The 12,343-nt window shown below is 46.9% G+C and overlaps 1 pseudogene; it reads right to left on the reverse strand.

Moving 5' to 3' along the window:
- Positions 1-6,541: 6,541 nt before the first annotated feature.
- Positions 6,542-7,105, reverse strand: LOC123844219 (ATP synthase subunit d, mitochondrial-like; annotated as a pseudogene).
- Positions 7,106-12,343: the final 5,238 nt, after the last annotated feature.

The following is a 12,343-nucleotide window of genomic DNA, read 5'->3' on the forward strand; positions in this document are numbered from 1 at the left end:
ATTTTTTCCTGAGAGCCCTTTGTCGGCTTATTCACGGCTAGAGGACACCTCAGGTCTACCTCTTAGTTTAGAAGCCACGGGTCAGAAGTTACTGGGGTTAGCCCACGATGACAGTAGTGACCATTTCTGGAGCCACTAACAATGCGCCAGGCACTAAACTTTTTTACACTCATTTTGTATTCACAGCAGGGCTTTTAAGCATTATGCTAGGCTGTCAGACTATTCTTCCACCCACTGAATCATCGGAAGGGCAGGCAGTTTGGCCTCTTGTTCTCTCTGCAGCCGTGTGGCCCCTTAGGTTGTGACTCTCTGCGGATGAGGATGGGATGAGTTTAATCCCAAATTCCTCAACCTCAACCCTGGTGACCTCTGGGGCTGGACCATACTCTGCTGTAGGGGCGCCCTGTGCCCCCTAGGATCGTTAGCAACATCCCTGGTCCCTTCCCACTAGGTGCCTGTAGCGCCCCCCCCCCCCCCCCGGGTTGGGACAAGAACTTTTTTTTGGTCCTGCAGGACAAAATCACCGCAAGTTGAGAACCACTGGTTGAACTCAATCTCCCCAGGGCAGCATCATGCATACAAAGTTGTCTTTGGGGCTTAGCCTGTATCTTCACTTCCTGCACGAGGCAATCTTGTCATGAGTTTCTTTTTAGTCCAGGAATTAAAATGGGAGCTGCATCTGCTTTATCATGAATCCTGCTTCATGGAAAATAGAGTTCATTTCGATGTTGGCAGCGGCGGCTGGACTGATTCTTTACTCTGGATCCAAATTAGTATAAAGGAGGAATCCATGTTTTTGATAGATGAAAAGGAGCAGATAATGTGTCTCTGTCTCTGTTTCCCTCCCTCTGCCCATCTCTTTGGGATCAACATCTCGGTAACCTTGAGGTCAATAAACCAGCGTTTCCTCTGCATGTGGGATCATGGGCATATTTTTTGTTTTTCTCTGTGCTATTCTTTAAAGTGGAACTTTCTGCAATAACCATATATCGTTTTTTAAATCAGATACAAATTCCTTTAAAAAAAAAAATGGAGTCGCTAACCCACGCTTAGATTTCTAGCTGGTGTTAACAATTTCTTTAGACAACCCGAGCCTCAGCTTTCTGAGCAGACACGAGTGAAACGTCTCGGAGAGAACTCGATTGGTGGACACAGGAAAATAGTATGTGTTACTTAATTGCGCACATACAATCAGAGCAACGTCCTGAAAATTGGAAATGCCAGGGACCTGGAAAAATAAACATTCCGTCGCCAGTTTTGAGTTATGTAATATTTTCACTACAGAACAATGGGGGACAGGAACGGCAGTTGCTTTGAATTACATGCTATTTGGGATCAGCAACAGTGGATTAACAAGGTTTTACTACGTTTCAGATGTTTGTCGATGATTGATTGTCGGCTTTCATATCTACATATGCTTACCAGGCTTTCAGGGCACAGGGTCTTCAAGACAGAGGTTATGTTTTTTATTGATTCTGCACAAGGCCAGACCACACCGGAGAGCCCTATAATACACTGGCGGGGTATTTTGACTATTGATAACAGCGCGCCGCCTATTTAGCTCAGGATCCCAAGGCCAAGGTGGAAACAGCCCCGGAACAATGCCTGCAAAGGCGTTTTATGACTAAAAAGCCCCAAGCAAGCATATAGTTTTCCCAATCAGCAAAGGCACTTGGCTCCAGCCTGTCATTAAAATGTGGGCACGAGCCCAGCCCCAGGCCCGGGAAAGCAGGCCCCCTGCATGAGCAGGCTTCCCTGAGCAGTGCAGAAAGCCCTGGCTGTGGGCCTCCTGGAAGCCAGGAAGTTTCCTCGAGTGGCCTGGATGCCTAGAGAAGTTGGGAGAAGTGATGGCTTTCAGGCCGGGGCCTGCAGAAGCAGAATTCCCAATTTCTTAGCCAAAGAACATAATCCTGAAGTGGAAAAACAAATGAAACTCATACACACTGAACCCAACGGCTCCCTTTGCTCATTGGCAAGGAAATGGTTGGGAGAAGGTTGCGGACCAACACCAAGATGGGGCCACACTCCTTCCTTCTTCCTGCGGCGGGAGCCAGAGGGAGCTGGGCTCAGAGCTAGCGAGGTCAGAAGGGTCGATCCGTCGGTGGGTCCCACTGATTGGCAGCGCCCTCCGTGGGCCCCTCTACGCCATCAGGACACATTTCCTTTGGTTCTTAATTTTTGTTTGGCTTCTGGTTCTTTGACCGATGGAAGCAATCGGATTTCTTAACCAGAATTAAATTGTTAAGTCCCTTATTGCACAAGGGAGGAAACGTTCTCAAGTAATTTTCATTCAGATGAAATGGGGATAAACTGGTCTTGAAATAGAAGGAAAGAATTAAAATAGTAACTCTATTCCCAGGTATGTTTTCCTCCCGTAGGAAACAGTGGTTTAAAGTTTATGGAGCAGGTTAATGAGTTGGAGAACCTTGCCTTTTGGCCCCTGTCCTAAAATAAGACTTAAACACACTTCAAAAATATACAACACTTCTCATTAATGGTGAATAAAGAATTAGGGTTTGAGTCAGAATGCCTTCTGTAAAGGCAGAATGATTCATATAGTAACATGTAGTAGAAATGAATTTTTTTCAGAAATGAAATATTTCATTGATTAAATGATTCCTGGAACACCGTGGGCATTTATTTTCCTTTGCTTTTTCCCTCGTGCTCTTTGATATTTTTCACAATTTTCTTCCATCGATATACAGGACCGGACTGGAGAAAATGGACTAAATCTGAGAGTTGAAAAATTGATGTGGTACCAAGAGGGCCTTTCAAGAAGCGGAATGCTGTCAAAAGTCTGTAGAAAAGGAAAATTAAAAGGGCTTTTTTTTTTGGTTTTTGCTTGGAGGGCATGGGATGGTTTGGAGGACTTTTAAGCCTGTTCTTTTATTCTAATTCTGTTTATCTTTCGTGGCTCCAGAGCGGAAGCTTTGTCCTCCTGTCTAATATTAAGTTACTGGGAATGTGTGTAACTCGGAAAGCTGGGCATCTGTTGACTAGTGACAGTAAGTTGCTTATTTTCTCTTGCTGTCACTTTTCATTCAATCAGATCTCTTGGATCACCTAAACCCACACATCACTTCTTTTTGTTCTGCATGAGATGCTGGAGGCCGGAAGCACTACAAACTTCTGGGCTATATGGCGGTAAATGAGAGCAGGTTAAGCCAAGAATCAGTAGTGTGATTCTTTTGATCTTGAAACAAATTTGATTTGAGTACGTCCTATATAAATCTATCATGGACACCCTCCCTCCCTCCCTTCTTTTGTTTCCTTTCCTTCAATTTTCCTTCCTCCCTCCTTCAATCCTTCCTTCCCTCCCCTAAATCTCTCTCTTCCTTACTTCCTTTTGGTAGTAAACATCCACTGAACACATGCACCAAACTAGCAACTGCATTAGGCACCAGAGATAGGGAAAGATAATAAACACAATCCCAACCTTCAGGGAGTTTACGGCCTAAGAGAAGAAAAAAAAATCCCTCGGGGGAAAGCAGGCAGAAATTTGTGGATTCTTCTGAACTGCGTAGGGAAGGAAGAAAGGAAGGAGAGAGAAAATATGGTAGCTCTACTTTGGGGCTAGCATATTCTTTCAAAAGGAAGCCCCCCATGTTCTCTGTAGAATATGTTTCCAGCTGGTAGCAAAAACAAACCAAAATCAAAAACCAAAAAGCTATTCTCTCAAGTTAGCCTTGGGAGGAGAAGCTTAATGTAATGACAGCAGAGTGATGGTGTGGCCGCGACTGGGGGCAGGGTCTTCCCTGGAGGTCTGACGTGGAAGGTGAGGGTGCCGGGATTTCCTGGGCTGTTCAGAAATAATCCGTATTTGCAGTGCAGAGAAATATTGTGAGAGCTTAAATAAATTCCTTTCAGGTATCTTTTAAAACTCACCTTGTAACTTCATTCCCTTTTTTTTTTTCCAAATAATAATCCGTATAATATTATCAGCAAGTATACAAAAATTCCTTCTATCTGAATTCCACAGATATCTCAAATCAGATCTCCTGGGTATTTGCTTATTGGCAGCTTCCAGATCCAGGGAGAAGCTGGAAGTGTTTCTTCTTCCCACATCCCTGCCTCGCTCTCTCCCGACTTTACTGACAGCACCCTGGGCACACCGGGGACGTTGACCTGTGAGCGGAATGATGGCTGCATTATCAGCAGTCACCCTGCAAGTGACACAGTGGCCCGGGAGCAGAGAGGAAGGGATAGAAAATTGTAGGAAGGTGACATGAGAAGATCCTGTGGACAGAAAGAATGGTACTATGAAAGAACATATATAACATTATAACGTTATAATGATGTAACATTGATGTTACGATTGAAGCGCTCATCTAAGCCAGTGGTTCTGGAACAGGAGTGACTGTGACACCCAGGGGACATTTGGCAGTGTCCAGATATATATTTGGTTATCACAACTGGGAGGAGCGAAGACCAGGGATGTGACTGGACATCCCACAACGCACAGGACAGCCTCCCAACAAGGAATTGTCTCGCCCCAATTGTCCATAACGCCGAGGTGGAGAACTCCTGCTTTCGAGAAAGGACAGCTAGAGAAAGGACTGAGCGACGATGAAATCAGGGCATCAGAAGACTCTGTCCACAGAACAAGTGAGGGGAGGAAGAAGGGTTTATGGGAAATATATTCATCAGATACCGGCTTTCCTGTCCTTTGTCTCCGTGAAGGTAGAAGATTGTGCTTGGCCATCTCATTAGACCCCAAATACATAGGCAAACAAAGTTCGTAATATCCTGCCTAAACCGAAAAGGAGAACTTGACACCCAGACCGTAATTAGCAAGAATGAACAACTTCCTCACTTTTCCCCAATTCACCAGGGCATTCGAACACATTTGAAGGAAGCCACGCTGCTTCCTTCCAGAACTGTGAAGGTGTCATGACGTCCGTCTCCTCGCAGCGGAATTGCTCTGCAACACGAAGCCTGGCCATTCCGCACTGGGGATGTTTTTGACGCTGGGTCTGACGGCATGATGGACAATTGTTCACACTTGTGTCTCGGATGCTGTCGCGAGCTGTGTGGATTTTCGTCCGGTCAGAGCTGTCCCCTGAGGACTTCCTGGTCTCAAGGGCAAAAAGCCCCAGGAAGAATGAGCTGCGTTTGCAGGTCGTCCGGCCTAGTGTGTACAGTAACCCTCCGAAGTCATTCAGACAGAAGCCCGAGGTGGTGTTCCTGTGATGGTCCAGAAGCGTCTCTTGGGCCTGACTCCCCGCCGGGAGAGGGAGGCATGTGGGGCCTCGCTGGGCTGCCCTCCGTGCCCGGGATGTTTCCCGCGTGGCCATCTGTGAGGACAAGTGTACCTCATCCCTTGCTCAACAAATGTTAGCACTGTTGGGACAGTTCTGCCAAGAAAAGGTGGACTGACTTGGAAATATTAAAAATACCTGTACCTCAGGGCCTAGAAATGGAGCCCCGGGGGTGGGAGGTGGGGGTGGGGGTGGGGGGTGGGGAGCAGGCAGCCTTATGGTTTTGGCACCAGGCCCTGCGGCGTTGCTTAATGAGAACGGCCTGCCTGGAATCATCAAGGGCTTGGGCTCTGCAGGCTGGGGGGCCCCCGCGAACTCCGGGGTTCAGGGTTCATGCCCCTGGCACTGCCGCTTCCAGTCAATCATGTGAAGGTTTCAGACGTTCCCCCCACCCCCCAACAGCAACGGTCTCCATTTCAGGATGTCCCGAGCGCCAGGCCTGGAATGCGGGGAGGGAACGAGAGGCAACCCATACCAGATGCTGCCATGTGGACACCCTCCCCGCCTCTGTCTGTGCGCACCGACTCCCCGGGGGGCAAAGGTCAGAGGCCTTGATGGGGCTCATTGCTCCGTGCTTCGGGCGGGACGTTTCTTCTTGTCTGTGTCTCTGGCTGCTTCTGAAGCTGGCCTCGCCAAGATGGACTCACCCGAGGCTTGACATGGGGATCTAAACTGAGACTATTCGTCTCTGTCATCGTCTATGGTAACTTATTTATTGGGTGCTGACAACAGACTCCAAAAAGCAGTAGGCCCAACCACGAGGCTGCATAGCCAACTCCATCTTGGATGGGCTTGCTCCAAACTTCCCAGCTCCAGGCCTTGTTTTCCTCAACCGACCCTGTCTTTGCTCTTGCTCTCATTCTTTGGTTGGGGGTGGGGGGGCGGTGGGGGGAAGAAAATGGGAATAGGAGAGAAAGGCAGTAAGAATGCTTTGCATAGGGGCGCCTGGGTGGCTCAGTTGGTTAAGCGACTGCCTTCGGCTCAGGTCATGATCCTGGAGTCCCGGGATGGAGTCCCGCATCGGGCTCCCTGCTCGGCGGGGAGCCTGCTTCTCCCTCTGACCCTCCCCCCTCTCATGTGCTCTCTGTCTCTCTCATTCTCTCTGTCTCAGATAAATAAATAAAATCTTTAAAAAAAAAAAAAGAATGCTTTGCATATTAAGTGAATTGACTCCCAGGAAATGTTCCCTGTTTGGAAGTCTACTTTGTCTGCTGTTAATATAGCTACTCCAGCCTTTTCGTTAGTGTTCCATGTTATCTCATTTGCCATGCTGTTACTTTTTTTTTTTTTTTTACCGTATCATTATTTTTAATGTCCAGCATTTACAATACGAGGGCCAGAGCTTTCTCCCCAACTCAAGTTTATAAATTCTCAATTGGCTTGTGAGGCCAATAGGGATCCTTCTTCTTGTCTAATTTGGTTTCTGGAAAGACTTCATTCAGGTCCTCAATGGTCATCTGATCAAATGGAATTATGTTCCTCATCTTCTCCAGCTCTTTTTCATATTCCTCAATCCTGGCCTTTGAGAGAGACAAAAACTCGGCACAACTTTTCACATCTTCTTTTTCTCCAGCATCCACCTGAACAGTATATTTATCCTCTGGCACAGGAACCTTCAGGGCATTAAACTTCTTCTCAAAGTCATCTACCAAACCAGCCTTCGCCACATTGGCCTTGTAGTAAGCCCAGTCAATAGCAGGTGGTTTCTCAGGGAGAGTAGCCAACCTGGAGGTAAGGGTCTCATTCCAGGATTTCAGGGAGTTAGCAATGGCCTTCTGGTCTCGGGGTGTGATCTCCCCAAAAGCTACCCAGTCAATGGATTTTAGAGCAAGTTTTCACGCAGCCATCTTGAGATCCTTCACCGACCCTGGCGGCCCAGACGCCATGCTGTTACTTTTAACCATCTCTGTCTTTATTATGGAAAGTGAGTTTCTTATAGAGTGAATATAGTGTAGGAAAGATGAGCCTGGAGTTGTTCTTGAGTGTTCATCTTTGGGAAATGTGGGCGTGACCAGTTCATTTTAAAGGGGCTGCAAGGCAGCAGACCTGGGAACATGGGAGCAGAACCTGAAGTCATGAAACCAGAGAAATCAGCCCATACAAAGAAGCAGGCAGAAGCACCCAGTTGGTGACATGAGACCAAGGTGAACAAGCAGGTGACACAGGCATTGGGTGAAACTCCATGCAGAGGGCTGCCGCCTGCGTGGGAAACCTAGCGTATGTGCTGGAGATCAAGTCAGAGGGACTACAAGGACAGAGAGCCCAGCTACCGGGAAGTAATGAGAAAGGAGGCTGGGACTCTGCGATACTGTGAAGAATAGGGAGTGTGCTTTCTGGGAAGTTGGGGGGAAGTACTGAGGAGGTGGGGCACCAACGTCAGAGGGGACCTGCTCCAAGACCAAGGTTGACAGTGATACCTTGGAGCCCATTTTATTTGCACCCGATTGTCTTAGAGTGTGGAATGAGCTGAGCTGGCAAGTGCGAAATACGTAACACCCCAGACTTACAACACAGGGACGCAAGGTGGGCAGGAGGCGACAGAAGACACGGATGGGTGATTTACTTGCCCAAATCTAAGGTTTTATTTTTGCTGATGACCTGCGGTCACTATAAAGAGAGGATGGAATTTGCTAGAAGGTAGATATTCTAGCTTTTATTTTGATATTATTTTTTATTCTGTAATGTTTGTGGTTTCTGCAAATACAAAGGACTCTTTTTTTTAAGGTAAGTCTTTTAAAAAGAGAATAGGGTGTCTGTTGGCCATTTGTATGTCTTCCTTGCAGAAATGTCTGTTCATGTCTTCTGCCCATTTCTTAACTGGATTTTTAGTTTTTTGGGGTGTTGAGTTTGATAAGTTCTTTATAGATTTTGGATACCAGCCCTTATGCTCAACAGCACTCGGCATCAGGGAAATATAAATCAAAACCACAATGAGATACCACCTCACATGGGTCAGAATGGCTAAAATTAACAACTCAGGAAACAACAGATGTTGGTGAGGATGTGGAGAAAGGGGAACCCTCCTACAGTGGTGGTGGGAATGCAAACTGGTGCAGCCACCCTGGAAAACAGTATGGAGGGTTCTCAAAAAGTTAGAAATAGAATTACCCTATGACCCAGCAATTGCACTACTAGGTATTTACCCAAAGGATACAACAATAGTGACTCGAAGGGGCACCTGCACCCAAATGTTATAGCAGCAACGTCCACAATAGCCAAACTATGGAAAGAGCCCAGATGTCCATCAACAGAAGAATGGATAAAGAAGACGTGGGATGTGTATATTTATATAGTGGAATATTACTCAGCTATCAAAAAGATAGCTGTAGAGATTTAGATTGGGAGGCTTCTGCACAAAATGGTGCAGGAAGAGGTGGCGTGGATGGCGTCGCATAGGGAGGGATTAAAAAAGAAGTGGTCAACATCTCAAAAGCTGCCGTATGTCAAGATGAGGCCGATCAAACGTGTATGGACATTTGTGTTGATGTTGACACTGTTTCTGACGTCAGTGACCGAGGTTCGGTAGAGTGAAGACACTGAATGCCTGGTGGAGGGTGGGGAGGTGTACTGGGAGGTGAGGAAGCAGAAACGGAGCATCTTTTTCTTGAATCTTGAAATGTTTTTTTTATTATGTTCAGTTAGCCAACATATAGTACATCATTAGTTTTTGACGTAGTGTTCAACGATTCATTAACGCTCATCACCACATGTGCCCTCCTTAATACCCAACACCTGGCTACCCCATCTCCCCACTCCCCTCCTCTCTGTAACTCTCAGCTTGCTTCCCGGAGTCCAGAGTCTCTCACGGTTTATCTCCCTCTCTGATTTCTTAGAAATGGAACATCTGAACCGCCCTTTGAGAGGCTTGACAGAAAATAGGAGGTGAGAGAGGGCAGAAGCTGGAGGGAAAATAAGACTGGGGAAGTTATAAGCTTTATTAACTGAAATACTTGACTGAAATTGAACAGCTTTTAATGACCATAATCAAAAATTAAGCTTTGAGAATAAATAGACCGTGCAAAAGCACCAATGTTCCATTAAATCATTTTTTTCTTTGTCTCTCCTTAATTAGTAATTGGTTTTTGGCCATGACACATTTGCTTGTTAATTGCTATACTTCCTATTTAATCATGCTTTTATAATTCTCCCAGGAGAACATGGCTGAAAGAGATCCAAAGGGAGACTTGAATTCCTCTCCATAAATTGCCCATGTTAAGATAGGACAGCTACAAGAAAGGCTTTCCATAAGGCCTCAACCCCATTTTTATTTTGTTCTTGAATGTGCATCCCACAGCGAGAATGATACTCAAGGGAGAAGGACTTTGCAAGTTGCACACGTCTCCCTTTTTATGCTCCTATTATCATCACAAGCAACTATCTTCTTCAACATATTTTACTTGTGTATTTTTAAAAATAATAATTTAAAAAAGAGGAGGATGTGGGCCACTCTCCGGAGCGTCTGTCATGCCCTTCAAGCTGACTTTGAAAGGTGATTAATTACAGCAGTGTCTGTTCGGTTTCAAAAGTTCAAATTAAATGTACTTCAAAACTCTTATTAAAGGGAATCTATTTTCCACACCTGTCACTTGTGAGAAGAGCTGATTCAAGTCAAAATTACGAAAGAGGGAATGCTAATCATTAGCACTGACACGCCCTACTCTGTTGAATGAAAGAATCTTCTAATAACCTTTGAGTGGCCCTGTCTTAAGCACTCGCGGTGCCTAATTCTCCACGAGTTCTGTGCTTTCAGAATTGATGTAATTCAAAGGTGGGAAGGACTTGAGAGCTAAGGGGCCCAGAGCCATGAGGGGCCGCCGAGTCCTCAGGGAGAGGAGATAGCGAATGCCCCATGGTGAGTCCAGTACTTTGTTAGAGCACGAGGTGGCAAATGACGCCAAGGGCCAAAAGCAGCTCCATGCTGTTTTTGTAAATAAAGTTTTATTGGAACCCAGCCTCACCCATTCCTTTACATATCCTCTATGGCTGCTTTCACTCCATAGCCGAGGACTCCAGTAGTTGCCATGGAGACAGTATGTCCTGCAACACCCCCAAATAATTCACTCTCTGACTTTTATAGAAAAGGTGCCGAGTCCCGTGTCTCTGGCAGCCAATCCTGGCTACGCTTGAGAATCCCCTCAAACGACAGTATAGGGTGCTGGGCCACACTCTAGACCTTCTCATCCCCCATTTTTCAGAAGGGGATCCAGGGATCAGCATTTGGAAACAAGGCGATCTTTTTTTTTTTTTTTTAAAGATTTTATTTATTTATTTGAGAGAGAGAATGAGATAGAGCACGAGAGGGGGGAGGGTCAAAGGGAGAAGCAGACCCCCTGCCGAGCAGGGAGCCCGACGCGGGACTCGATCCCGGGACTCCAGGATCATGACCTGAGCCGAAGGCAGTCGCTTAACCAACTGAGCCACCCAGGCGCCCCGGAAACAAGGCGATCTTAATGTTCTGCCAGGTTAAGAATCACTGCATTACATCATGCTGCCTCTTAAAGCACATTACCTTGAAAACACACTTCAGGTTGTAAGTGCATTTTCATGTGGGCTAGGGGACTGGGTAAAGCCCTCCCGAGCTTCGCCCCACAAACCGTTACCAGCATCAGAGTCCCCGGGAGGGCCTGTTAGAACTTACTGCTGGCCCCACGCCCGGAGATGCTGACGAGGCGGCCTGCGGGGTAGGGCTGGAGAACAGGCATTTCTAAGCAGCTCGCAGGTGGTGCCGACGCTGCAGACCGAGGACCACTCTGGGGCGCACTGACTTCCATCGAAAGGGCTCGTACCTCTAAAGAGAGAAAGTCAAGTCCTGGGAGCCATGGGATGGGGTCGGGGATAGACTTATGGGCCGATGGCTGGGCGTGTTGCAGCCCACACAGTGAAGAGCCTCACCCCTCTGCTCCAATCCCCCTTGTCCTCACCTCCTCCACCCGCTCTAGACGACTCGAAATCAAGCCATTCTTGTTCAGGATCGCCACTCCTGTATGGATTTTCTTTATTGTGTTTTTAAAATTTCCTAGGGACTCTTTTGGGGCTTAGTAACTGTACTTTGGAATGGAGAGAAGCAGGATGGTGGGTTGGAGTTTCAGGAATAAAAGGAAATGTTCTAGGTTGCAAAGTAGTTAAAAAACCCAGCAGACGTTATATAAATATGTGTGGAAACAGTGAGTGCGAAAACACACAATGATGAAAAGGCAAAAGAGACAGGCGAGACAGAGGGCCTTGGAATCACAAAAAGGATTTTATTTTGAACCAGAAAGCAACAGCAATGGTGAGAAGAGTCCGGGCCGAGGGCATGGCCGCGTGACGCAAGTACCAGGGGTTGCATTTGTTCGGGTGCAAGGAGCGGCCTACAGAGAGTCAGCTTGGCATTTCCCAGCTAAGCCAATCACATCCACATCTTCGTGACACCGATCCCCGCATTCCCATTTACACAGGCTTGGACTGCTTTTTCAGGTAAAATTCCAGGTTTTGCAAATATTGTTTTTAAAGCGAAGGTAGCCACAGCAGTGAAGCGTCCCCCTTCTTTTTGCCATATCAGGCATTAAATCAATTACAGGAACAGTAAAACATATTTGTGAGAGTTTTGCTTTAAAGAACCCCAAAGAGCAAGTTTCTCCCCTGCGGCACCAGTGATATTTTGCTCAGATCATTCTTGGGTGTGTGTGGGGGTGGCTAGGGGGGCTGTTGAGCAACACCCCTGGTCTCTACCCACTAGACACCGATAGCACCCGCTCCCAAGTTGGGACAACCCAAAATGACTCCAGACATTGCCAAATCGCCCCTTTGTTGAGAAGCACAATTTCAAAAACATCCTCTTGCCCCCATCATCGTGGTCTTTGTCTCCTTTTTAACATTTTGTACGGGTAGACCAGATCACCGACTTCCCAACACCAAAAGCACAGGTACGCGAGCATACATGCGTATGTCTCTTCAGGCACCGCAGATGTGCCTGGAGCCGAAACTTGGAATCCCCCGTTCACTGGACAGCGCTGGTTCAGTTCCTTGGGAAGTTTAGGGTCCATTATCTCAGTACCGTGATAAACTGCGCACTCGTCATCAGGTCATTTCCTCTTCTTCAGCAG

This window comes from Mirounga angustirostris, unplaced genomic scaffold (genome assembly GCF_029215605.1).
Source record: "Mirounga angustirostris isolate CCGP_5_RB_7025 unplaced genomic scaffold, mMirAng1.0.hap1 SCAF_11, whole genome shotgun sequence".
NCBI classification, from domain to species: Eukaryota; Metazoa; Chordata; class Mammalia; order Carnivora; family Phocidae; genus Mirounga; species Mirounga angustirostris.